General features: G+C 38.8%; 1 protein-coding gene and 2 pseudogenes across 1 annotated transcript in view; 2 read left to right on the top strand and 1 right to left on the bottom strand.

Moving 5' to 3' along the window:
* LOC103783701 (small ribosomal subunit protein eS4-like) overlaps positions 1–25,770 on the top strand; it is a 195,673-nt pseudogene that overhangs the window by 131,315 nt on the left and 38,588 nt on the right.
* WDPCP (WD repeat containing planar cell polarity effector) overlaps positions 1–25,770 on the top strand; it is a 730,102-nt gene that overhangs the window by 131,287 nt on the left and 573,045 nt on the right. The window lies entirely within an intron of this gene.
* Positions 19,865–21,989, bottom strand: LOC100979009 (large ribosomal subunit protein eL27-like; annotated as a pseudogene).

Consider the following 25,770-nt stretch of genomic DNA (forward strand, 5'->3'; position numbering starts at 1 on the left):
AAATTTATAGCACTAAATGCCCACAAGAGAAAGCAGGAAAGATCTAAAATTGACACCCTACATCACAATGAAAAGAACTAGAGAAGCAAGAGCAAACACATTCAAAAGCTAGCAGAAGGCAAGAAATAACTAAGATCAGAGCAGAACTGAAGGAAACAGAGACACAAAAAACCCTTCAAAAAATCAATGAATCCAGGAGCTGCTTTTTTGAAAAGATTAACAAAATTGATAGACTGCTAGCAAGACTAATAAAGAAGAAAAGAGAGAAGAATCAAATAGACGCAATAAAAAATGACAAAGGGGATATCACCACCAATCCCACAGAAATACAAACTACCATCAGAGAATACTATAAACACCTCTATGCAAATAAACTAGAAAATCTAGAAGAAATGGATAAATTCCTCGACACATACACCCTCCCAAGACTAAACCAGGAAGAATTTGAATCTCTGAATAGACCGATAACAGGCTCTGAAATTGAGGCAATAATTAATAGCTTACCAATCAAAAAAAGTCCAGGACCAGATGGATTCACAGCCGAATTCTACCAGAGGTACAAGGAGGAGCTGGTACCATTCCTTCTGAAACTATTCCAATCAATAGAAAAAGAGGAAATCCTCCCTGACTCATTTTATGAGGCCAGCATCATCCTGATACCAAAGCCGGACAGAGACACAACAAAAAAAGAGCATTTTAGACCAATATCCTTGATGAACATTGATGCAAAAATCCTCAATAAAATACTGGCAAACCGAATCCAGCAACACATCAAAAAGCTTATCCACCATGATCAAGTGGGCTTCATCCCTGGGATGCAAGGCTGGTTCAACATATGAAAATCAATAAACGTAATCCAGCATATAAACAGAACCAAAGACAAAAACCACATGATTATCTCAATAGATGCAGAAAAGGCCTCTGACAAAATTCAACAATGCTTCATGCTAAAAACACTCAATAAATTAGGTATTGATGGGACGTATCTCAAAATAATAAGAGCTATCTATGACAAACCCACAGCCAATATCATACTGAATGGGCAAAAACTGGAAGCATTCCCTTTGAAAACTGGCACGAGACAGAGATGCCCTCTCTCACCACTCCTATTCAACATAGTGTTGGAAGTTCTGGCCAGGGCAATCAGGCAGGAGAAGGAAATAAAGGGCATTCAATTAGGAAAAGAGGAAGTCAAATTGTCCCTGTTTGCAGATGACATGATTATATATCTAGAAAACCCCATCATCTCAGCCCAAAATCTCCTTAAGCTGATAAGCAACTTCAGCAAAGTCGCAGGATACAAAATCAATGTGCAAAAATCACAAGCATTCTTATACACCAATAACAGACAGAGAGCCAAATCATGAGTGAACTCCCATTCACAATTGCTTCAAAGAGAATAAAATACCTAGGAATCCAACTTACAAGGGACGTGAAGGACCTCTTCAAGGAGCACTACAAACCACTGCTCAATGAAATAAAAGAGGATACAAACAAATGGAAGAACATTCCATGCTCATGGGTAGGAAGAATCAATATCGTGAAAATGGCCATACTGCCCAAGGTAATTTATAGATTCAATGCCATCCCCATCAAGCTACCAATGACTTTCTTCACAGAATTGGAAAAAACTACTTTAATGTTCATATGTAACCAAAAAAGAGTCCACATTGCCAAGTCAATCCTAAGCCAAAAGAACAAAGCTGGAGGCATCATGCTACCTGACTTCAAACTATACTACAAGGCTACAGTAACCAAAACAGCATGGTACTGGTACCAAAACAGAGATATAGACCCATGGAACAGAACAGAGCCCATGGAACAGAACAGAGTGAGACTCTGTCTCAAAAACAAAACAAAACAAAACCCCATCAAAAAGTGGGCAAAGGATATGAACAGACACTTCTCAAAAGAAGACATTTACGCAGCCAAAAAACACATTAAAAAATGCTCATGATCACTGGCCATCAGAGAAATGCAAATCAAAACCACAATGAGATACCATCTCACACCACTTAGAATGGCGATCATTAAAAAGTCAGGAAACAACAGGTGCTGGAGAGGATGTGGAGAAATAGGAACACTTTTACACTGTTGGTGGGACTGTAAACTAGTTCAACCATTGTGGAAGTTGGTGTGGCGATTCCTCAGGGATCTAGAATTAGAAATACCCTTTGACCCAGCCATCCCATTACTGGGTATATAACCAAAGGATTATAAATCATGCTGCTATAAAGACACATGCACACATATGTTTATTGCAGCACTATTTACAATAGCAAAGACTTGGAACCAACCCAAATGTCCAACAATGATAGACTGGATTAAGAAAATGTGGCACATATACACCATGGAATACTATGCAGCCATAAAAAATGATGAGTTCATGTCCTTTGTAGGGACATGGATGAAGCTTGAAACCATCATTCTCAGCAAACTATTTCAAGGACAAAAAACCAAACACCACATGTTCTCACTCATAGGTGGGAATTGAACAATGAGAACACATGGACACAGGAAAGGTAACATCACACATTGGGGACTGTTGTGGGGTGGGGGGAGAGGGGAGGGATAGCTTTAGGAGATATACCCAATGCTAAATGACGAGTTAATCGGTGCAGCACACCAACATGTCACATGTATACATATGTAACAAACCTGCACGTTGTGCACATGTACCCTAAAACTTAAAGTATAATTAAAAAAAAAAAAAGGTAAAAAAAAAAAATTAGCTGGATGTGGTGGTGGGCGCCTGCAGTCCCAGCTACTCGGAAGGCTGAGGCAGGAGAATGGTGTGAACCCCGGAGGCGTAGCTTGCAGTGAGCCGAAATCGTGCCAATGCACTCCTCCCTGGGAGACACAGTGAGACTCCGCCCCCTACACCAAAAAAAAAAAGAATGGGTAGCTATTAATTTTTGATGTTGATGTAAAAATGTAGCCTTAAATATGTCAGGGCAACCATTAGCACTGTAAAGATGTTAGTTAAAACTTTTTTAAATTCTACTTTTTATTGATATATACTAGGTGTACATATTTTCAGGGTATATATAATTTGTAAAGATCAATTCAGCATAATTAGAAGATCCATCACCTTAAATATTTGTCTTTGGCTGGGCACGGTGGCTCACGCCTGTAATCCCAGCACTTTGGGAGGCCGAAGCAGGCGGATCACCTGAGGTCAGGAGTTCAAGACCAGCCTGGCCAACATGGTGAAACCCCATCTCTACCAAAAATACAAAAATTAGCCGGGTGTGGTGGCATACGTCTATAATGCCAGCTACTCGGGAGGCTGAGGCAGGAGAATCGCTTGAACCTAGGAGGCGGAGGTTGCAGGGAGCAGAGATCGTGCCATTGCACTCCAGCCTGGGCAACAAGAGCGAAACTCCATCTCAAGAAAAAAAAATCGTCTTTTCTTTATGCTAGGAACAATTGAATTATTCTCATCTAATTATTTTGAAATATACAATAGATATTGTAAACTATGATCATCCTATTTATCTATGAAACACTAGGTTTTATTTCTTCTATCAAACTGTATATTTGTACCCATTAGTCAACCTCTCTTCATCCCCCTCACCCCACCCTTTCTGGTGCCTGTGGTAACCACCAATCTATTCTCTATTTCATGATAGTCACTTTTTAAGCTCCCACATATGAGTGAGAACATGTGATATTTGTCTTTCTGTGCTTGGCTTGTTTCACTTAATATAATGACCTCCAGTTCCATCCATGTTGCTGCATGTGACAGGATTTCATTCTTTCTTATGGCTGAATAATGTCCTGTTGTATATATATATAACACATTTTCTTTATCCATTCATCCATTAATGGGCTATTAATGTTGGTTGGTTCCATATTAATAAGGTTGGTTCCATATTTTGGCTATTATGAATAGTGCTGCAATAAACTTGGAAGTACAGAAGTCTCTTTGATATGCTGATTTCATTTCTTTTGGCTATATATAAGTAGAAAAATTGCTGAACATATGATAGCTCTATTTTTAGTTTTTTGAGGAACTTCTATACAGTTTTCCATAGTGGTTGTACTAATTTACATTCCCACCAACGGTGTATGAAGGTCCTCCTTTCTTCACATCCTTGTCAGCATCTGTTATTGCCTTTTTGACAAAAGCCAGTTTTAATTGGGGTGAGATATCTCTTTGTGATTTTGATTTGCATTTCTCTGATGACTAGCAATGTTGAGCATTTTTTTTATATTCTTAATGGTCATTTATATGTCTTCTTTTGAGAAATGTCTATTCAGATCTTTTGCCCATTTGTAAATTGGATTATTTGTTGTTTTGCTATTGAGTTGTTTGAGCTCCTTATATATCCTGGTTATTAATCCTTTGTCAGATGAGCAGTTTGCAAATATTTTCTTCTATTCTGTGGATTGTCTCTACCTTGTTGCCTCCTTTGCTGTGCAGAAGGTTGATGTAATCTCATTTGTCTTTTGTTTTGGTTGCCTGTGATTTTGAGGTCTTACACCAAAAATTCTTTGCCAAGACCAATGTCCTGGAGTATTTCCCCAATGTTTTCTTCTAGTAGTTTCATAGTTTCAAGTCTTAAATTTAAGTCATCAATCCATTTTATTTGATTTTTGCATATAGTGAGAGTTAGAGGTCTAGTTTCAATCTTCTGCATATGGTTATCCAGTTTTTTCAGTGCCTTTTATTGAAGAGACTGTTCTTTCCCCGTTGTATATGCTTGGTGTCTGTGTTGAAATGAGTTGGCTGTAAATACATGGATTTATGTCAGGGTTCTCTATTCTGTTCCATTGGTCTGTGTGTCTGTTTTTATGTGAGTACCATGCTGAGTATCAAAACTTTTAAACACTGTATGCGAGAGAAAAAGAATAACAAAATTTTACCATTTAGAAAAAAATCAGTAAAGGAAAAAATGTTCAACACGAAAGCATAATGAGTAGGGAACATAAATTACAATGACAGGCATACCACATTTGTCTTCGTTATCCATCTGTAATTGATTTTTGACTCCTCTCTCACTCACCATGTCTGTGCAGTTGACTCACTTGATTTTTCCTTGGAAAAGTCTTGTATCTGACCCTTTCCATTCCCACTACCACTTCTCTAGTTCCCTGGAGCCTGTACTAATTAAGTAGCTCTAGCACAGCATTTTTTTCTTTTTCTTTTTCTTTTTTTTTTTTTTTTTTTTTGAGACAGGGTCTCACTCTGTCACCCAGGCTGCAGTACAGTGGCACGATCGTGGCTCACTGCAGCCTTGACCTCCCCAGGCTCAGGTGATCCTCCCACTTCAGCCTCTCAGGTAGCTGGGACTACAGGTGTGCACCACCATGCCTTGCTAATTTTTGCATTTTTTGTATGAGGTTTGGTCAGGTTGCCTAGGTGGGTCTCAGACTCCTGGGCTCAACACATCCATCTGCCTCAGCCTCTCACCATGCTAGGATTACAAGCGTGAGCCACCATGCCCAGCCCAAAGCATATTCTACCTTGGCCTTACCCACAGCAATGAGCAATCTTCATAAAACATAACCTCACACCCCTGCTCAAAAGCCTTCAGGAGCTTCTCATTTCTCACCATCTACCCTCTTAGCTGGTTTTTGAGACCTTGTATAATACTATCCCAGTTAACTGTGTTTTGTCAATTCTAAGACACATTTTTTTAAAAGACCTTTGAAACACCTCTGAAATCAGAGTGCATGTTACAATCGATGGCAATCATGGTGTCTTAGATTCAATATTTCTTTTCCCAGTTTGCCCTGGCTATGGGATACCTCTGTGCTAGAAAACGAGACTTCTTGCTTTGTTATGCCATGACTCATTCTTTTATAGCTCCAAACTTTTTTTTAGACATCTCCCTCTCTCTGGGTGTCCCTCTTCCTCTGCCTCCCTTAACATATCTCCCTGTCAAAATCAGCTCATCTTTAATAAGGCCCAGCTCAAAGGCCAGCGCCTCAAAAACTGCTTTATCCACCACCTTAGTGGGAACAACCGTCCCTCTGAATCCTCTCAGTTCCTTCTTTGTAAGTCTAGCATCTGTTATCACATAGTTCTTTTTAGTTAAATACTTGCATCCAGATTCGGTCCTGCAAATTGCTTGAGTGGACAGCTAAAATTGTGACATTATGTGAAAGAACATGGGTTTCTTTCACGAGGACATTTTGAATAATTTCATTACAATCTGTGAAGTACTACCATTACAGAACTCAGTGAGACTCCTGCTTTGAACTGCCCTCTAGAGGTAGTTTATTATCAGTGAGCCAGAGAGAGACCTACAACCATGGATGGGTGAAAGACAGTGGCTGCTAACCAGCTGGGAAGGGGAGCTGCTGAGAGTGTTCCTTCATCAGCAGGACTCACTAATTGGCCCTGTTTGTGGGAGTAGCTGTTGGAAGGGTCAAGCTCTGGGAAACCGTGTTGCTTGGAGATTGCCAGCCCTCTCCAGTTTGCTCAGATGAGTCACTGTGATGTCTTGGAAGGGTGGGGCCTGACTAAGTAATAGCTTCCCTCAGGAAATCCAGACTGGGCTGGAAGTCCAGGAACTCTGGGTCTTTTTCCAGGGAGATACTGAGCATAACCACATCCTGTCAGAGGGTGTAGTCTGGGAAAAGACGGCTACATGTCCATGTCATTGTCTGCAACAGGATTCTTCTCCATCACAGCTAATTTTGAACTCTCCCAAGCATAAATCTTTACTGCAATACATTCACAAAGCTTTATTCCCCCCTCCCTCTTTTTCTGAGTAAACTTCTGTGGCCACGAGAAGATAAAAGTCATCTCAGGTGTTCTCTTGCTAGCCAGGAAATTCTGTGACTAAATTTTAAATGACTTGTGAAATTTCCTGCTTACTTCTGCTTCCTAGGGCAAATGCCATTTTCTGTAAGTGCCTCCCTGTTACCTGACTTGACTTTCCATAGGCATCCCCTCCAGCCTCAGTCTGTGCCAACAGAGGGATTAGATTCTAGAGGCTCCAGGTCCCTGCCAGCTTCAACATTCTAACATCTGCTTGGTGCTCAACATAGCTTGCCTCCCAGGCACTGAGTTTACGCATTAATGAGTTTGAAGTTCATTTTCCTCTGAGGCAAATCGGTTGGCATGATGTGATCTGGGAATGTCCTTTGAAAGCTTTCCATAGGATGTGACTTCTCTCCATGTCTTCATACCAGAAGACCTTGCATAAAGGTCACAATTGTTGAGCTGATTTCACCACAAGAAATCATTTTGTCTTAGAATTTTTTCCTCATTAAAAAAGTCGAGCACTTTGGGAGGCCAAGGTGGCAGATCACCTGAGGTCAGGAGTTTGAGACCAGCCTGGCCAACATGGTGAAACCCCGTCTCTAATAAAAATACAAAAATTAGCCAGGCATGGTGCTGCACATCCGTAATCCCAGCTACTCAGGAGGCTGAGGCACGAGAATCACTTGAACCCAGGAAGTGGAGGTTGCAGTGAGCCGAGATCATGCCACTGCACTCCAGCCTGGGCAACAGGCGACAGAGCGAGACTCTATCTTAAAAAAAAAAAGTCATAGGCTGGGCATGGTGACTCATACCTGTAGTCCCAGCACTTTGGGAGGCCAAGGTAGGAGGATCACTTTTGAACTCAGGAGTTCAAGACCAGCCTGGGCAACATGGCAAAACCCCATCTCTACAAGAAATACAAAAATTAGCCTGGCATGGTGGTACACCCCTGTAGTCCCAGCTACTCCAGAGGCTGAGGTGGGAGAATCACCTCAGCCCAGGAAGTCTAGGCTGCAGTGAGCCAAGATCACGCCACTGCACTCCAGCCTAGGTGACAGAGTGAGACTCTGTTTCAAAAGAAGAAATCATAAAGATTTATTATAGAAAATATAGACATTATAGAAAATTATTAAAAAGGAAATAAGAATCACTTAAATGCAACTTCTCAGAGGTAATACTATTAACACCATGGCAGGCAACACAACAATTTTTCTTTGTGTGTATGATCATACGATTTTTTAGTGCTTGATACGGAATTGGAATCACACTTTTCAAACTGTTTTTTAGCCTGCTTTTCTCCTATAATTATAAATGATTAACATTTCATTTGTAATTATGCAACAGTTCACAGAGTGGACTCTGGATCTATCTGAATTTGAATCTTGGCTCATCACTTACTGTGTGACCCTTGGGTGTGTCCTTTAACTGAAATAATTTCTGCAAATTCCTCATCTGTAAAATGGGGATAATAATGGTTCCTACTTCACAAAATGTTGTGAATATTTAAGTGAGTCAACATTTGCCAAGTACTTAGAGCAATGCTGGCAGGTAGTGTGGGCTTTATGGGGCCCACACTACTACAACTACTATAACTACTACTACTACTACAGCTACTACAACTACTACTACATTTTCTTCTACAACATCATTTTAAGACTGAAGAGGATTACATTGTTTGGTTGTGGCGTAATTTATTTAGTCAAAGTCCCATTCTTGAATAGAGTGTTCTGCTTTTTTGGTATTATAAATAATACTGCAACAAATACCCTCTTCTGTAACAGGACAGACTATGTACCAGGTAGGGGAGGAATGCAGTGATGGGAGATGGAAGAACTATGTTTTACCTTCTTTGTTTTGAGCTTGGTGGAGAGGCAAATATTTTGATATCTCACTTTTGCCTGGAAGGCTGCTACTGAGAAACCATTCAGACTTTCTGGCATCAGCCAGTCAAATATTTGGTGGTCCTTGCCAAACTGAATCACCTGGATTCCTAACCTAAGATTCTGGTCAGAAAAGGATTCTTAACCACCCAGGTCATATACTCTGGCTCTTTACCCAATTACCCAGTTGCTACCCTGGGTGTCTCAGCCATGTGGGCTCTGCTCCAAGGAAGCATTGGTGTGTACTCAGTGAACTGTAGTGGGTCCCTGGAGCCTCATTTTCCAGGCTGGTGGAGATGAAGGTCCTGCTCTGCCTTCTCTTGGAGCTCTATTCCTGTGGCCCTCCCCCTCAATACTACTGGAGAGAAGGGGAAGGGACCCCTTCTGGTTTCTGTCCTTAGTTATGGTAATGATTATGATGCATTCTTGTAGAATGGGCGTAGTTATCTGTCTACAAACTGAGGGAATGATAGAAAAATTTCATGGCTTCATGGAACAACTTTATACAACAAAGCTGTGCCATTGCAGACCAACACTGCCAAGAAGAAACCTTGCTGGGGTATTAGCAATGGACCGGATCACTTCCATGAAGATGTGCATGCGGGAGTGTGTCAAATGCCTAGTTCTTACAGTCTCTCGGGTGTCATCAACCAAACCACCTGCTTGGTTCTCAGCCCCTCCTAGCCAAAATTCATAACCTGACCACATTCTGGAAGACCCACAACTTCTAGATTTCTGCCTTTATTATCTCTTAGGTCCACTGGAAGTTTCTACCCACCTGCTACTGTGGGGTTCTAGATAAATACCACTTCCTAGAGAATTCCCTTAATACATGGAGATGGAAGAGCTGTCCCCCAACCTCAACCATCTCCAAATCAAATGGTCATTTAACCTGGTGCCAGGGGGTCTTTGTTTCTATCAAGTGAGTGGATATTCTTTTAGAATACAAGGATGAGGCCACTGACACTAGATAAAAATAGTTGTGAAATAAGCAAAACTAGTTTATACTTTTAGAAGTCAGGATAATGATTACCCTTAGTGGAAAGGTCAAGCTCTGGGAAACCAGGTTGCTGGAAGAAGGTACAAGGGAGGCTTCTAGGGGGTGGATAACATTTTGGGTTTTGACCTGGGTGCTGGTTACATGGGTGTGTTCAATTTGTGAAAGTTCAATGAACTATACACTCATGATAAGTATACTTTTATCTATTAAAAAAATTTAAGTAGGAGATATTGATAAACCAAAAGAGCCCAAGGAGATCCACCTCTCTTAAGACTAGTGGTTCTTTCCTAGTAGGGCTACCAGATTTAGCAAATAAAAATACAAGACAGACAGTTAAATTTGAATTTCAGGTAAACAATGAATAATTTTTAGTTTAACTATGTCCCATGCAATATATGGGACATATTTATGCTAAAAAAAGTATTCATTGCTTATCTGAAATTCAAATTTAACTGGTTGTCCTGCATGGCAGGATTTGATCTAGCAACTCTAATCTTAAATCTTCTAAATAAGTCTCTTCATCAATATAACAAAGTAAAAAAAGGATATCTATTGAATTATATATATGAAGCATATATAGTCTAGGAAGGGAATACTAAAATCTGTAAATAAAGCATAGGAGACAAAGAAATGAGAAAATAAATGTTTTAATTTTTTGTTTTATCTATTCCTCATTCATTTCATATTTCTCTTCTGTTGTTCCTTGGTTTCTCATTCCCACATTCATATCAATGAAAATAAGGGAAATAAGATAAGTAAGAGAAATAAGATAATGCCAAATACTTCACACTTTGATTTAGTAAGTTTGAATTCACAACTCTGTTGGTCAATGTTTCTGAAAATATTGTTCCTGTATTTGTCTGTGTTTTTGTTTCTTATTTTTGACTGAACTATTTCCTCCCTATTTCACTCTCTTTTAGAACTTGGCCTGCAACCTTTGACCAGACAGAAGTTGAACCCTTCTCAGTCTAATCAGTGTTTTTCCTGCCTTTTCTTATCTTTAGGTTTCATAGGCTAAATGTGAAAAATCTATTTGTTGTTGATCTCAAAAAGGCCACATTTTCCTCTCCAACAATGTTAACTTATACATACCTGCTACATTTCAATTGTTTTTTAAACAAATAGGAACCAAAGTCAGAATTCCATTTCATTTCCTTTTTTATGCTTCCTACTCTTAAAGATGAAGAAATTCTGGTACAAATTATTTGGTACAACTAGGCTCTATCAGTACATGGAATTGAGTCCCCAAGATTTTGTGCTTTGATACATTTTCAGTATATATTGATGGATGGTAATAAAATAAAATTATTTCCTACTTGAAAAGGCTCCTAAATTGTGACTTTGTCACCAAGAGTGTCATCTACTTTATTCAGAGTAAAATACTCAATAATTATTTTTATTATTTTTTTCATTTAAACAATAAATACATGTCCTACAATACTTGAGGAGAGAAAGAAGGGGAAAAGAGGGAAGTTGCCTCAACATCAAAGAAAGATTATAAGGTGCCTCTCAACAACCCGCCTTTGAAATCCTAACCATCTAAAGGCTAACTATCCTAGTCTTTTCAAGTTAGTAGTTTCCTGCAATATTGTCAACTAAAAAGTATATTTTTGATTGAATCACCTCACCAATCATTGATCTACTCTAAATGACTTCAGACAATAGTTTTCCTTTATTATCTTAGACACAACTGATTAAATCAACTGATTATCCTGTCATGGATACAACTCTTTCTATACCATAAAACAGACATATTTAACCTGAAACCCTCTGTTCATAAGTTTTGCTGTGAAAATACAGTAGAGAAGAGGAGGGAAGAATGATAAAGGTTTAATATGTGCAGAGAAGAATTTAAAAATATACACAGACAAATTGGTATGAAAGCATTATAAATAAGGTAGAAAAATAACACTAATTTTCAAGAAATGGTATTAGCAGAAATACATATATCAAGTAGCTCTGGATTTTTCAGAACACTCCATAAGCATTAGTGAGTGGTCCATTAATCAATAAATGATGTATACAATTGCAGAATCCTTAACAACTCTAATAGTATTTTCAACTCTAATATTCTACAGCAAATGCAATAATGACTTTAGCAGCTAAATGAGCTCCCAGGAATGTGCTGGGTTGTTAGCAACAACTTATCAATTACTTGCCCTTGTAGTCTCTAGCATTCCTAACATTCAAAGGTCTCCAAAATCTGCTCCCTCCTACTTGTCCAACCTTATTTTCCACAACCCGCCTTGGGGGTCTGTTCTGATCAGGTCTTATTGGTTTCTAATCTCTGTACTCCTGGGGCTGTCAGATTAGTACCTTTCCTACTTCCTCCTTGTCCCCTCAAATCCTCCCCACTGTTCAGGCCTAGCTCCATTCAACTCCCACCACCTCCATTAAATTCTATCGATCTATCTATCTATCTATCTATCTATCTATCTATCTATCTAATATCTATATCTACTCTAGTCTATAGCCATCTTTTCTTTTGCTTGGTTATATTATTAAATTACTATCTGTACCACTAATATGGTATTTTATTATACATACCAGCTTATACCATCTTCTGCACTGTTTTCTTGAAGAGTTACTTAATATTCATGGGTATATGAACATACTTTTGTAAACTATAAAACATCCTACCAATGTAAAGTTTATTCCCTAGTTTATAGTCCCCTTGTGCATATATTTTTGTATGACATCTAGGAGAGCATTGTATTCTCCAATTAATATTTTCTGATGAGTGAATGCATGGAAGACCACTGGAATTGGAGCTAAACCACCAGAGTTTGCATTTGCCACTTGTCACCTCTCTGACTTTGAACTAGTTATTTAATCTCCATGCCTCAGTTTTTTATCTGTAGAATGGGGATAATAATAGTATCTACCTCATAAAGTTGAGAATTAAATGAATTTATACATTTTAAGTGCCTAAAACAGCTTGCTTATGTAGCACATAGCCAGTGCTCAATAATGTTAGTTGAATGAATGAATGAGACAGAATGCATTTCAATTAAAATCTAGAAACAACAATGTTATATTTTATTATCCCTGGAACTGTCATTATAAAATAACACATAATACATAAGAATGTCAAGGGAAATCAGTATATCTGTTTGAGATATAAGCCATTATGTATATATTTATTCCTAGATATATTTTTCAGAATGAAGCTTATATTCTGTATCACTTAATTTGTACTTCTTAAATTTCAAAAATCATTTAAGGCCTATCTAAAAGAGATTTTAGTACAGTCACTTTTCTAAACATCACATTACTTTTAGATCTGAATAAATAATGATTGCTGAATATTCTTGACCTTGGTTTATACTGTTTAGAAGATGACACTTAAAAGCAGCAATTAATTCCAGACAATTTGCTCTTGATATCTGTGTTGAACTACTTTTGCATATATTATGGGTAAATTTTGATGTAGAAGTTGACAGTAATAACTTCATGATGAACTTCTTGAAAACTATTTTCTTCTAAAATTTTACCAAAACATTTGTCTTGCCTAAGTTAATTTAACAAGTTAAATGTTTTCATTTTTACCATTCCAGTTTCTCTCATACACACACATACACACACAGAGAGAATGTAAAAAAGATTTCCTGTAATAATGATTTACACATACATCAGTTTTAACTTATGTCGTGATTTTTTTTGTTGTTGCTCTGTAGAGCCATCTGCTGGTCAATGATGTGTTTTATATACTTATATTAAAGTTTTTCTCTGTGTAATGTAAGGCTCTAACAAAATCAGGCACTCCCAGTAAGAGTAGAGCTAGAAATCTGTGGCTCAAACAAAACTTGAAGAAAATGTCCTTCCAGGAATAACTGTTGAGAGTAACTTGTAATAGTATAATGGAGAAAATAATCATTTATAGACAATGAGTAGGTCCTATATTTTGGATAATTATTTCATTCATTCAGTAAATATTTGTAAACTTCTTCCTGTTAATAGAATAGAAAAATACACACACACACACACACACACACACACACTTTGTAGTATATCATTTTTTAAAATCTTGTATAGATCATACCTTTCTACTTATTAAAGTTAATAAAGTAAACCAAAACTTTTTTATTCTCCTTTTGTATGTCAATTACATTTTTATCACTTATAATTAGCATTCCTCCTTCAGCATCAGTATGAACTCACAGCCTTTTACAGTCTCAGCTGGTTTCAGTTACCCATTATTATTGATATTACTACTTCTTTTTCTTTTTTTCTTTTTTTGAGATGGAGTTTCGCTCTTGTTGCCCAGGCTGGAATGCAGTGGCACAATCTTGGCTCACTGCAACCTCCGACCCCCAGGTTCAAGCGATTCTTTCACCTCAGTCTCCCGAGTAGCTAGGATTACAGGTGCCCACCACCACGCCCAGCTAATTTTTGTGTTTTTAGTGGAGGTGGGGTTTCAACGTGTTGGCCAGGCTGGTCTCCAACTCCTGACCTCAAGTGATCTGCCCGCCTCAGCCTCCCAAAGTGTTGGGATTATAGGCATGAGCCACTGCGCCCAGCCTACTACTTCTTTTCTGATACACAAATGTTCATAACCTGTTCAGGGGAGGCGTCCTTATATAGTGCCTTCTGTCCTCTAAGCATTTCTATCCTTGTATCCTATCCAAACATCCTGATGTTTCAGATCCAACATAATTTTTTCCTGCCCTCAAACTATGGAATCAACCATCCCCCAAATTTCCTGGTTCATATTAATGGATAATAGAGACTAAAAGCTGGATGCTAAGGGTGCCCACGTGAGATTTAGTTGAGAGCAAAAATGCTATCATTGATGTTATTGTTGCTTATAACAGATCTAGATAAATATATGTTTTAAGGTTATGCATGTACATTCATTTCTCCCCACTGATATACATTTGCATTACATTTCCCTACCCAACTATTCTTGAATTATGTGGTTTTGTTTTACTAGTACCATGGCATTCCCCTATGTAATTTAATATGCTACCTTTGGTAGATATTTATATTAATTCCAATCTTTTGCTTTTAACAACTACGCAATGGAATCATTACAGGTAAACTTTACACATGTTCATAATTATTACCTCGGAGCAATCTGCTTGAAGTTTTTTGTGGGTTTTTGTTTGTTTGTTTGTTTTGTTTTGTTTTCTCGAGACAGGGTCTCACTCTGTCACCCAGGTTGAAGTGAAGTGGCACGATCATGGTTCACTGCAGGCTCTGCCTCCTGGGCTCAAATGATCCTCCCACCTCAGCCTCCTATAAGCATGCCCCCCTGACACCTGCCTAGTTTTTGTATTTTTTGTAGAGAGGAGATCTTGCTATGTTGCCCAGGCTGGTCTCAAACTCCTGGGCTCAAGCGATCTGCCCATTTCAGCCTCCCAAAGTGCTGGGATTACAGGCATGGGTCACGGCTCCTGGCCTGCTTGAAGTTTTTGATGTTACTGCTGAACTACAGAAGGCCAGGATGTTCCTAAGTGGGACTTACTGGGATGGTGTGAAAAAAGCACAGAATCAGGAATTAAATAGGGATTAAATATCTAGCTCTACATAAATCACTTAACTTCATTGTGTCTCAGTTTCCTCATTTATAAAAGTATGATAATGATAATTAGCCTTTCCAGGTGAATTTAACAGTTTTAAATAAGGTTTTACAATAATTTCTCTCCAATCTACTTCATGGGAAATTGTTTTACAGGTTAATTAAAATAACCTGTTAGAAGTGCTTTGAACAGGGTAGAACAGACTGGAAGAGACAGATGGTTCACCTCATGACTGTCCTTTGTGCATGGGTCCACTTAGCTGGAGCTGTCTGGTTTCTCCTCATGCCCTCATTCTTGACATCTTTAAACACTCATTCAGGGGTATCCACCACCATCTGAATGCAAAGGTGATAAGTACATACATTATAGGATATTGCTCACATCTGTCTTAGCTCCTCTTTGAAGTCTGTGCTAGTCACTTTGCAATGATGTTTTATGGCTTTTATTATTGCTTCTGTGCAGTACACTGGGCTAATAACGTCAAGTTGACCCCTTGGCAAGGAAGATTGAATAGGCCCTGGAAGTTTCTGGAGGTCTTTATTTCATATGATACTGAGCAGCTGAATTATTCACTCTGCATAAATAAGAATAAAATTTATTTCTATTTCAGAAATCTTATATCTGAAGAAATAAGAGAGGATGATGAGGAAATGTTGGATCAGGCCTACTTTAAAATTAAGAAACTAGGCATCAGAAGCAATGATGCTGTTTTCTCCACTGAATAAGGTTAACCCCCAACAGGCATTTTTCCCCTCAACCCCTTAGAAGTATCCCTCCTGAATACATCTGTACTACTTGCATCAGGAGTTTCAGTTACTTGGGTTCACCACAGCCTGATAGAAGATAGTTGAAAGCAGATAATTCAAGAACTATCCATCACAATTACCTTAGGTATTTACTTCACCCTCCTACAAATCTCAGAATATTTCGAGGCCCCCTTTACTCCACTGAAAAGCTTTTCAGTGGAGAAAACAGCATCAAAGAGTCTGATGCCTAGTTTCTTTTCTGAAGTTAGAGGGTTTGACCAGGTTATCTAAATTTGTGAATTCTTCTGCTCTTTGAAGAAAAATTTACAGAGAAGAATAAACTAGTTGCTGACAATACCCTGGATCATTTTTTTAAAAAACAAATTGATCCATTAAAATTATATTCCCCCTCCCCATCCCAAAACAGACCCTAGTAATAATGCTTTGCCACTTTCCACAAAGCCCTGCAAGAGGGATGTCTTAGCACATTTTCTGTTGTTAAAACAGAATACCACAGACTGGATAATTTATAAAGAACAGAAGTGTATTTGGCTTACAGTTCTGGAGGCTGGGAAGTTCAAGAACATGGCCTTCATCCCATGGCAGAAGGCATCATATAGTCAAAGAGGGCAAGAGAGAGAGGGCAAGAGCTCATGAGACAGAAAAAGGAGGGCCCAACTCCTGAGATAGCTGATCCACTCCCACAATAATGGCATTAATCCATTCATGAGGACAGAAACCTCATGACCTAATCACCTTTTAAAGGCCCCACCTCCCAACATCATTATATTGGCAATCAAATTTCAACATGAATTTTTTTTTAATTTTTAATTTTTGTGAGTACATAGTAGGTATATATATTTATGGGGTATGTGAGATATTTTGATACAGGCATGCAATGCCTAATAACCCTATCAGGGTAATGGGGGTATCCATCACCTCAAGCATTTATCCTTTGTGTTACAAACAATCCAATTACACTCTTTTAGTTATTTTTAAATGTACAATTAAATTGATTTCTTTACTATAGTCACCCTGTAGTGCTAGCAAATACTAGTTCTTATTCATTCTTTCTAACTATTTTTTGCACCCTTTAATCATCCCCACTCTCCCCAACCCCGCAATAACCCTTCCTAGCCCCTGGTAACTGTCCTTCTACTCTCTATCTCCATGAGTTCAATCGTTTTAACTTTTTTTTTTTTTTAGATGGAGTCTCGCTTTGTCACTCAGGCTGGACTACAGTGGAGCGATCTCGGCTCACTGCGAGCTCCGCCTCCCAGGTTCACGCCATTTTCCTGCCTCAGCCTCCTGAGTAGCTGGGACTACAGGCGCCCACCACCACGCCTGGCTAATTTTTTTGTATTTTTAGTAGAGACGGGGTTTCACCGTGTTAGCCAGGCTGGTCTCAATCTCCTGACCTCGTGATCTGCCCGCCTCGGCCTCCCAAAGTGCTAGGATTACAGGCGTGAGCCACCGCGCCAGGCCAATCGTTTTAACTTTTAGCTCCCACAAATAAATAAGAACATGTGATGTTTGTGTTTCTTTGCCTGGCTTATTTCACTTAGCTATAATGATCTCCACTTCCATCCATGTTGTTGCAAATGACAGGATCTCATCCTTTTTATGCTGAATAGTACTCCATTGTATGTAAGTACCGCATTTTCTTTATCCATTCATCTGATGATGGACACTTGGAATGCTTCCAAAATCTCGGCTATTGTGAATAGTGCTGCAATAAACATGGGAGTACAGATACATCTTTGGTATCATGATTTCCTTTCATTTAGGTATATACCGAGTAGTGGGATTGCTGGATCACAGAGTAGCTTTATTTTTTGTTTTTTTGAGGAGCCTCCAAATTGTTCTCCATAGTGATTGTACTAATTTACATTCTTACCAACAGTGCACGGGGGTTCTTTTTTCTCCACATTCTCATCAGCATTTCTTATTGCCTGTTTTTTGGATATAAACCATTTTAACTGGGGTGAGATGATATCTCACTACAGTTTTGATTTGCATTTTGCTGATGATGAATGATATTGAGCACCTTTTCATATGCCTGTTTGTTGTTTGTATGTCTTCTTTTGAGAAACGTCTATGCACATCTTTTGCCCATTTTCTTTGATGGGATTATTAGATTTTTTCCTATTGAGTTGTTTGAACTCCTTACATATTCTGGTTATTAATCCCTTGTCAGATGGGCAGCTTGCAAATATTTTCTCCCATTCTGCTAGTTGTCTCTTCATTTTGTTGATTGCTTCCATTGCTGGGCAGAAAGCTTTTTAACTTCATGTGATCCCATTTGTCCATTTTTGCTTTGGTTGCCTGTGCTTGTGGGATATTATTCAAGAAATCTTTGCCCACTCCAATGTCTTGAAGAGTTTCCTCAATGTTTTCTTTTAGTAGTTTTGTAATTTGAGGTCTTATATTTACATCAAGCTTGTCCAACCCATGGCCCTTGGGCTGCATGCAGCCCAAGATGGCTTTCAATGTGGCCCAACAGAAATTTGTAAACTTTGTTTAAAAATTATGAGTATTTGTGCGATTTTTTTTTAGCTCATCAGCTATCATTAGTGTTAGTGTGTTTTATGTGTGGTCCAAGACAATTCTTCTTCTGATGTGGCCCAGAAAAGCCAAAAGATTGGACTCTCCTGATTTAAGTCTTTAATCCATTTTAATTTGGATTTTGTATATGGCAAGAGATAGGGGTCTATATGAATATGGATGTACAGTTTTTTCAGCACAGAATGTGGATCTGAATATGGATATACAGTTTTTTCAGCACTATTCATTGAAAAGACTGTCCTTTCTCAAGAGACTGTATGTTCTTGGCAACTTTGTCAAAAATGAGTTTACTAAAGATGTATGAATTTATTTCTGGGTTCTGTATGCTGTGCCTTTAGTCTATGTGTTTGTTTTTATGTGAGTACCATTCTGTTTTGGTTACTATAGTACTGTAGTATAATGTGATTCCTTCAGTTTTCTTCTTTTTGCTCAGGATAGATTTGGCTATTCTGGGTCTTTTGTGGTTCCACTTAATTTTAGGATTTTTTTTTCTATTTCTCTGAAGGATGTCATTGGTATTTTGATGGATTGCATCAAATCTGCAGATTGCTTTGGGTAGTAGGACATTTTAACAATACTGATTTTTGCAACCCATGAACATGAGATATCTTTCCATTTTTTAATGTTCTCTTCAATATCTAGAATCAGTGTTTTATAGCGTTCATTGCAGAGATCTTTCCCTTTTTTGGTTAAGTAAATTTGTAGGTATTTTATTTGTAGCTATCATAAACAGGTTTACTCTCTTGATTTCTTTTTCAGATTATTCGCTATTGACATATTGAAATGCCACTGATTTTGTGTATTGATTTTGTATGCAACTTTACTGAATTCGTTCATCAGTTCTAATAGTTCTCTGGTGGGGTTTTTAAGTTTTTCCAAATATAAGATCATATTTGCAAACAAGGATAACTTGACTTCTTCCTTCCACTTTGGATGCCCTTTCTTTCTCTTGTCTGATTGCTCTAGTGAAGACTTCCAGTAATATGTTCAATAACAGTGATGAAAGTCGGCATCCTTGTACTGTTCCAGATCTTAGAGAAAAGATTTTCAGTTTTACCCCATTCAGTATGATACTAGCTATGGTTCTGTCACAAATGGCTTTTATTGTGTTGACATATGTTTCTTCTGTACCCAGTTTTTTGAGGGTTTTTATCATGAAGTTATGTTGAATTGTATCAAATGCTTTTTCAGCATCAATTTAAATGATCATATGTTTTTTGTCCTTCATTCTCTTGATGTAATATGTATCACATTTATTTATTTGCACAAATCAAACCATTCTTGCATCCCTGGGATAAATCTCACTCGGTCATGATGATTGATCTTTTTAATGTGTTGTTGAATTTGGCTTGCTAGTATTTTCTTGAGGATTTTTGCATCAATATTCATCAGAGATATTGGCCTGTAGTTTTCTTTTTCTGATGTGTCTTTTCTGGTTTTTGGTATTGGGATTATACTGTCCTCATAGAACGCATTTGGAAGTATTCCCTTCACCTATATTTTATGGAACAGTTTGAACAGGATTGGTATTAGTTCTTCTTTAAATGTTTCGTAGAATTCAGCCATGAAGCCACTGGGTCCTGGGCTTTTCTTCGCTGGGAGACTTTTTTTACTACAGCTTCATTCTTGTTACTTGTTATTGGTCTGTTCAGGTTTGGATTTCTTCATGGTTCAATCTTGATAGGTTGTACATGTCTAGGAATTTGTCCATTTCTCTTATATTTCCTAATCTAGTGACAAAAGTTGCTCATAGTAGCCACTAATAATCCTTTGAATTTCTGCTCTATCAGTTCTAATGTCTGCTTTTTCATCTCTGATTTTATATATATGGGTCTTCTCTCTTTTTTTCTTAGTCTGCCTAAGGGTTTGTCAATTTTGTTTATGTTTTGTAAAAAACAGCTTTTCCTTCCTTAGTTATTTGTATTGTTTTGTTCATTTCATTTATTTCTATGGCCTTGATCTGTATTATTTCTTCTACAATTTTGAGTTTGGTTTGCTCTTTCTTTTCTAGTTCTTTATGATGCATTGTTATTTGAAGTTTTTCTTTGTTTTTGGTGTAATCACTCATAGCTATAAACTTCCCTGCTAGTACTGCTTTTGCTGTACCCCATTGGTTTTGGTATTTTGCATTTCCATTTTCACTTATTTTAAGACATTTTTAAAATTTCCTTCTTAATTTTTTCATTGACTCACTGGTTATTCAGGAGCACATTGTTTAATTTCCATGTGATTGTATAGTTTCCAAAATTCCTATTATTATTGATTTTTAGTTTTATTCCATTGTGATCAGAGAAAATGCTTGTTACTATTTCTTTTTCTTTTTTTTAAATTTTTAATGACCAAAACAAAGCATCTAAAACCGCAGCTTCTGGAAGAACCACTTGTTCTTGCCTATCTTGTATCTCTCTTCAAACTTGACCTTGACCTCTTGTCGGGCCTTGCGTTTAAGAGCAGGATCTCTGAAGACATCCTTACTGATGACAGTTTTGTTCAAGGGGATATCCACAGAGTACCTTGTGGGCATTAGGTGATCGTAGTTATAAACTGTCACAAAAGACTTGATCTTTGACCTCTTGGCGATCTTCTTCTTGCCCATGGCAGCTATCACTTTGCGGGGGTAGCAGTCAATTCCAGCCACCAGAGATGGCTGTAGGGGTGATCTGAGGTGCCATCATCAATGTTCTTCATGATGATGGCTTTGCGTCCAGAGTAGTGTCCAGTCAGGACAAGCAACACCTTCCCAGGTTTCATGAACTTGCCCATTTCAGCAGCAACCACTTGGGCCTACAGCAAAAAGGGCGTTTCTTACTATTTCAATTTTTTGAATGTTTTAAGACTTGTTTTGTGACCTAACATATGGCCTATCCTTGAAAATGATCCACGTGCTGGGGAGAAGAATACATATTCTGCAGCTGTTGGATGAAATGTTCTGTAAGTATCTACTAGGTTTATTTGGTCTATAGTGTAGATTAAATTCAATATTTCTTTGTTAATTTTCTGTCTGGAAGATCTGTCCAATGCTGAAAGTGGTGTGTTGACGTCTCCGGCTATCATTGTATTAGGGTTAATCTCTCTCTTTAACTCTAGTAATATTTGCTTTATATATCTGGATGCTGCAGTGTTGGGTGCATATATATTTACAATTGTTATATCCTCTTGCTGAATTATCCCCTTTATCATTATATAATGACCTTCTTTGCCTGTTCTTTTTTTTTTTTTTGAGATGGAGTCTCACTCTGTCACCCAGGCTGGAGTGCAGTGGCACAATCTTGGCTCACTGCAACCTCCGCCTCCCAGGTTCAAGCGATTTTCCTGCCTTAGCATCCCAAGTAGCTGGGACTACAGGCGCATGCCACCATGCCCAGCTAATTTTTGTATATTTAGTAGAGATGGGTTTTCACCATGTTGGCCAGGCTGATCTCCATCTCTTGACCTTGATCCACCCGCCTTGGCCTCCCAAAGTGCTGGGATTACAGGTGTGAGCCACTGCGCCCAGCCCTTTGTCTCTTTTTATAGCTTTTGTCTTGAAATCTATTTTGTCTGATATAAATATCATATTATGATAAATATAATGTGATAAATATCATAATATGATATTTTAAATGTGACATTTTGTCTGATATAGCTATTCCTGCTCTCTTTTGGTTTCCATTGGCATGAAATATCTTTTTCTATCCCTTTATTTTCAGTCTATGTGCATCTTTATAGATGAAATGTGTTTCTTGTAGGTAATAGATTAGTGGGTTTTGCTTTTTTTATCCATTCAGCCACCCTATGTCTTTTTGTTGAAGAGTATAGTCCATTTACATTCAATGTTACTACTGATAAGTTAGGAGTTGCTTCTGACATTTTGCTTTTTGTTTTCTGGTTGTTTTGTGGTCTTCTCATCCTTTTTTCCCTCCTTCCTGTCTTCCTTTTAGTGAAGGTGATTTTCTGTGGTGGTATTATTTACTATCTTGCTTTTTATTTCTTGAGTATCAGTTGTATTTTTTTTTTGAGGTTACCATGAGGCTTGCAAATAGTATCTTATAACCCATTATTTTAAACTGATGGCAATTTAACACTGATTGCATAAAAAACACAAGCAAAGAGAAAACTAATAAAAACTATAACTTCATTTCTCTGCTTTTTAACTTTTGTTGTTTCTATTTATATCTTAGTGCAGCATCTATGTCTTAAAAAGTTGTTATAGTTATTGTTTTTGATTGGTTCATCTGTTAGTCTTTCTACTCATAATATGAATAATTTACCCAACACAATTACAGTGTTGTAATATTCTGTATGTTTTTTGTTTCTTTTCTCTTGCTGCTTTTGGGATCCCTTATTTATCTTTGATCTTTGGGTGCCTTGAGGTTCTTAAATCTGCTTGGTGTTCTATAAGCTTCTTGTACTTGGATATTTATTATCTTTCTCTAGGTTTAGAAAGTTCTCTGTTATTATCCATTTGAATAAACTTTCTATCTGTATCTCTTTCTCTGCCTCCTCTTTAAGGCCAATAACTCTTAGATTTTCCCTTTTGAGACTATTTACTAGATCCTGTAGGCATGCTTCATTGTTTTTTATTCTTTTTTCTTTTGTCTCCTCTGATTGTGTATTTTCAAATAACCCATCTTCAAGCTCACTAATTCTTCTTCCTCATCAATTCTGCTATTAAAAGATTCTGATGTGTTCTTCAGTATGCCTATTGCATATTTTAGCTCCAAAATTTGTTCCATTCTTTTTAATTATTTCAATCTCTTTGTTAAATTTACCTGATAGAATTCTGAATTCCTCCTCTATGTTATCTTGAATTTCTTTGAGTTTCCCCAAAATAGCTATTTTGAATTCTCTGTCTGAAAAGTCACATGTCCCTGTTTCTCCATGATTGGCCCCTGGTACCTTATTTTGTTCATTTGGTGAGGTCATGTTTTCCTGGATGATCTTGATGCTTGTGGATGTCTGTCAGTGTATGTTTGAAGAGTTAGGTATTTGTTTTGTCTTCGCAGTCTGGGCTTGTTTGTACCTGTCCTTCTTGGGAAGGCTTTCCATGTATTCAAAAGGACTTGAATGTTGTGATCTATGTTGTATCTGCATTGGGGGCACCCCCAAACCCAGTAACACTGTGGTTCATGCAGACTTGTGGAAATATCAGCTTTGTGGTCTTGGGTAAGATCTGGAAGAATTCTCTGGATAACCAGGCAGCGACTCTTGTTCTCTTCCTTTACTTTCTCTCAAACAAAGGGAGGGTCTCTCTCTGTGGTAAGCCACCTGGAGCTGATGGTGCAGTGATACAAGCGCCACTGTGGCCACCACTGCTGAGACTGTGCTTGGTTAGACTAGAAGCCAGCATAGCATTGAATCTTGTCCAAGGCCCTCTGTAACCACTGCATCCCTACCGCCTATATTCACTCAAGGCCTTGGGGCTCTGCAATCAGCAGATGGCAAAACCAGCCAGGCCTGTGTCCTTCCCTTCAAGGTGGTGAGTTGCCCCAGGGAAATCCATAGGTACCATAGAGGTGTCAGGGACTAGAGACAAAAACCTTAGAAGTCTGTCGGTGTTCCATTGTTTGCAGCTGAGCTGGTACTCAAACCACAAGATGCAGTCCTTCCCACTCTTCCTACCCCTTTCCAAAGGAAGAGGAGCCCCACTCCATGACCACCACCACCATAGGCCCATGGGGAGTACTACCAGACTACCACCAATATTTCCTTAAGGCTCAAGGACTCTTCAGTCAGCTTGTGGTGAATGCTACCAGGCCTGTGACTCACCCTTCGGAGCAGTGGGCTCCCCTCTGCTCCACAGCAGATCCAGAAATGCCATCCAAGAGACAAGTCCTGGAACTGGGAACTCTTAAGAGCCCTGTTGGTGCTGTACGTCCCTGTGGCTGAGCTGGTAGCTAAAGTGCAAGACAAAGTTCCCCTTAGTTTTCCTTCTGCTTTTCTCAAGCAGAAGGAGTCTCTCACCATAGTTAATGCAGCTGGGAATGTGCTGGGTCTCACCTGAAGCCGGTACATCTCGGTCTCACCCAAGGCCCGTGCTGTACAACCAGGGTATCATTGCTGGTTTCAGGGCCCAAGGTTTCTTTGGTCAGCAGGTGATGAATCCTGCCAGGACTAGGTCCTTCCTTTCAAGGCAGCAGGTTCCCTTCTGGCCCAGTGTGTGTCTAGATATGTTGTCCAGGAGCTAGGGCCTGAAATGGGTGCCTCTCAACTCTGCCCAGTGTGCTATACTGTGGCTGAGCTGATATCCAAGATTCAAGACAAAGTTCTCTTTACTGTTCCCTCTCCTCTTCTCAAGTAGAAAGAAGAAGGAGTTGCTTTCGTTGCTGTGAGCTTTGCTGCCTGGGGTTGGGGAGAGGTGGCGCGAGCACTTTTTTAGCCACCCCAGCTGGTGTCTCACTGGGTCACATGTCCCCCAAGTCCCACTGGCTCCAAGCCCAGAACAGCACTAGGAATTGCAGCTCCTTGTGGCCTAGATAGCCTTTCATGTTTATTTAGGACCCCAGAGACTTCATTCAGCCTGGAGTGACAAGGCTTGTGGAAACTCAAATTCTGACCACTGGGATGGGTGATTCCCTTCTGGCCAGGGCTGGTCCAAATGCTCCCTCTGTGGATGAGTGTTGGCTGACCTCAGCCTGGTTTTGCTTTCCACTGTGACAGGGCAGCACTGAGTTCAATGCAGGGTCTCACAATTGCTGTGCTGTCTCTCCTGTAAGCACACAGATTCTCCATGCTGTGCAGCCGCTGCTGAATGGGGGAGGGGGTGGCATCAGCTATTCAAGACTATCTTTCTTACCCTCTTCAGTGCCTCTTTCAGCTATGTAAAGTTAACTTTCAGCTATTTAAAATTAAAACCAGGTACTGTGATTGCTCACCTGATTTTTGGTTCTTACGAAGATGCTTTTTTGTATAGATAGTTGTTCAATTTGGTGTTCCTCTTGGGGATGATCAGTGAAGGCTTCCATTTAACCATCTTTCTCCACTCTGTCTCACTATGAGTTTTGATGGGGATATTCAGACCCTAGCAAGGGATGAACTTGGCCTAGAAGTAGCCAGTGTAGAAAAGATGAATGAAAACATAGTTTTGCTGAGAGAAGTGGTCTCTGCCTGCTGCCTACACTCTAAATTGCCTGCAAATGTTACAGTTTAGAACCTTGTAGTGGGGGCTTTAGGCCTTTCTCGAGCATTTTCCCTTAAAAGCTCTCTACCAGTGAGAAGAAAGAGAGGCCAGTCCCTAGGGAAAAAATTGATTAAAGGTGATATCTTTCCATAGAGGGCTATTGATTCAAAGTGCTCCATGCAGTGGCCATGAAGCTTAGGGACAGAGACTATGTCCCTAAGCTATGAGTAACTATGGTTA

The sequence above is a fragment of the Pan paniscus genome, chromosome 12 (genome assembly GCF_029289425.2).
Source record: "Pan paniscus chromosome 12, NHGRI_mPanPan1-v2.0_pri, whole genome shotgun sequence".
Lineage (NCBI taxonomy): Eukaryota > Metazoa > Chordata > Mammalia > Primates > Hominidae > Pan > Pan paniscus.